Source organism: Benincasa hispida, chromosome 9, assembly GCF_027475165.1.
Source record: "Benincasa hispida cultivar pf3 chromosome 9, pf3_genome.v1.1, whole genome shotgun sequence".
Classification (NCBI taxonomy): domain Eukaryota; kingdom Viridiplantae; phylum Streptophyta; class Magnoliopsida; order Cucurbitales; family Cucurbitaceae; genus Benincasa; species Benincasa hispida.
Genome location: NC_143486.1, coordinates 46,990,924 through 46,993,838, shown reverse-complemented (window position 1 = coordinate 46,993,838; position 2,915 = coordinate 46,990,924).

Genomic DNA, 2,915 nt, shown 5'->3' with positions numbered 1-2,915 from the left:
GGAGTGAACTTTGTCTTGTGTAGCTGAGTTCTCAGCTCCCCAATCAGATGAATCCCCAAAGTGGTAGGTTTGAGTAGGCGATCTGGCCACTCATACCCATGAAAATCAAAGGACCACCCTCATAGGCAGGAGTTCATAACTCACTCAGGATTAAGGTCATGTTACCTATGGTCATCCTAGTGGAATGAAAGTCTCTGTCATGAACGACGTTATATAACGAGACTAAACATTTCGTGGTCCAGTCTTATACAAACTCCTTTATATAGAGCATCCCCGTTTGCATGTCTAATACACGAATGATTTGGATCAGACCATTTGTAGCACTTTACAACACTTGTAATACCTACAAAGTGGGTCACACTAGTAGTGTCACCAGGATAAGGTTTCCCTCCTTTATCCATATACTACAGACCATTTAGGTTATCACTTAAAGCACGATCCATTTGCATGTCTCCATATACATGCTTAAGTTACAACGATAACTAGGGATCTTAGTTTATTGGTTTGTGGTTAATGCAACTAAAATATCTCATATTTCATAGACCGTAGTGAATAAAATATCTCATATTATTACATCACAAAGAGTTTGTTCATACAAGTGTTTACAAACTACAGAACCCTATGAGATTTAGGGCATCAACCTCGACAGATTGTTTATACTTGATGTGTGTTACTTGACGATCAAAAGGATTTATTGCACGATCAAGTGACGAGGCTTCGAGTGGACGGTTCAAGACCCGGTTCACCTGTTCAAACTGGTTGACTCGAATTCTTTTGTAATATTTATCTTTTATTTTCGGTTTGAAGACATATTATCCCGGTCCATCATTTTTTTTTTATTTAAGTACATGTGATGTATGTTTAGTTTATATGACATAATGTATGTCATATAGTTTTAAAACCCACCATAGGTTATGCATTTTATTCATGCATCATCTTTATATCATGTTATAATATAGTAGTTTGCATGATGAAATTATATTAAAGCATGCTCATGCATCATATAATATATGAGTTATAATATATGCATGCATTAAAGCATATCCATGCATCATCTTTATTATAAATGTTATAATATAAGGATGTATGTTAGCATGTATGCTTAGTTCATTTCTTGTTATATAGTTATATATTAGTAATGAATGAACATTGCATGAAGCATGACACATAAGTTTATTTATAAAAGTTATAAATACCTTGTGAATGTCTAGCTTAGCAATGTGGTTGATTTTAATTGTTTCATTTTTCTATGAGAGTTATAATTAATGATATTAGAATTAAAATCAATAAGAAAGAGTTTCATGCAAACCTTAGGCTTTAATCATGTTTTAAAAGTGTTTTAAAATTTGATTGAGATAGACTTAAGATCACGGTTATAATGAGATTAGATACCTAAGTTTAATCTTTTAATTCGGTTTAATAGGATTAAATTGACTAATAAAAGATTAAACAGTGTACCAAATGTATCTATAAGGGACCTTTTGGCTAAGGCTGGTTCTGACTAAGCTGGGGTTGTGAAACCCAGATTTCTATTTTCCCTACTTAAGCAGGAAATAAAAGGGATTAACTAAGCATAAGTTAAATCCTATGTTAAAGAGTAGGAAAATTCTAAATGTTTAAATAAAGATTTTTTAGTAGCTTTGAGATAAGCCTTAACTAGTAAAAATTTGGTTAAGTATGAATCCAAAAAGAACTATGCGTTGGAGGCTAGGAAAAATAGATGAGTATTAGACAATGCGTTGGCCTTGTGCTAAGCATTGGTGTGGTGCCATGCGTCGGCCATTAGAATTTGAGAGGTTATTTGAAAGAGGTTGAAGTATGGCCGAGAGGAAAGGCTATGCGGGGACAAGCATGCGGCAGCTATGTTTGAGAGGTTAGTAGAGCATGCGGTAGCCTCGCGTTGTGCAGACATAGGCGCAAGGCGCTGGAGATGCGTGTGCGGGTTGATCGTGTATGCGGCGATGCTACGCGAGGGTATGCGACGATGCTACACGATAGATGCGACGATGCTACGTGATGGATGCGGTGATGCTACGCAATGGTATGCGCACACATTGATCGTGTATGCGGCGATGCTAAATGATGGTATGCGGCGATGCTACATGATGGTATACGACAACACTATGCGATTGTGCTATACGACGGCCTTGCTAAAGGAAGAGCTAGGTGATGAAACAAGCTATGGTGGACGCATGGTGAATTGTCCTTGCGTTGCTAAGGCTTGCGGTAATAAGGTTTATGAGGTTGGTTGCGTTGTTCTTGAACAAGAAACTAAGGATATTGACAAGCAACAAGGACATACATGCGTTGGTCATAAGGGATGCGTTAGCAAGAGCCTAGGCGATGGTGAGCTATACTATGAGGTGTTGAGTTGAGAACCAAGTCGACCCAAAGGTTGTTATACGTTGGTGATATGCTATGTGCTGAGGACATCCGAGGCATGTGGACGTATAGGACAAGGCTTAAGCAAATAGTATGCGGTGGAAGAGGGTTGGTCATAATCCAAGTTGAGCGTATAGGGCAAAGGTAAGCCATGCGGTAGAAGGCATGCAACCAAGGATGAGCCTTGCGAGCATCTAGCATATGCGAACAAGTTGCGTCAATGGGATGCACAATGTAAGGTTGGATGAATGCATATGAAGTTAGAAGGACGCATAAGAGGGATGAATGTATATGAAGTTGGATGGACGCATTCAAGGTCGTTATCCGGACATGTGGCTTGTTGGGATGAAATCTTAGACCTTAAGCAAATGAGGTGGACGCACAAGGAGACATGCAAATGTGAGAGCTATGCATTGGTAAAAGGGGAAGAAGACACGTTGGGTTGCGATGACGTAAGATTGCGTTAATAGTATAAGGAAAGGGCACTTGGACATGCAGCCAAGTAGGAGGTGTCGGCCTTGGAGAGATTGTGG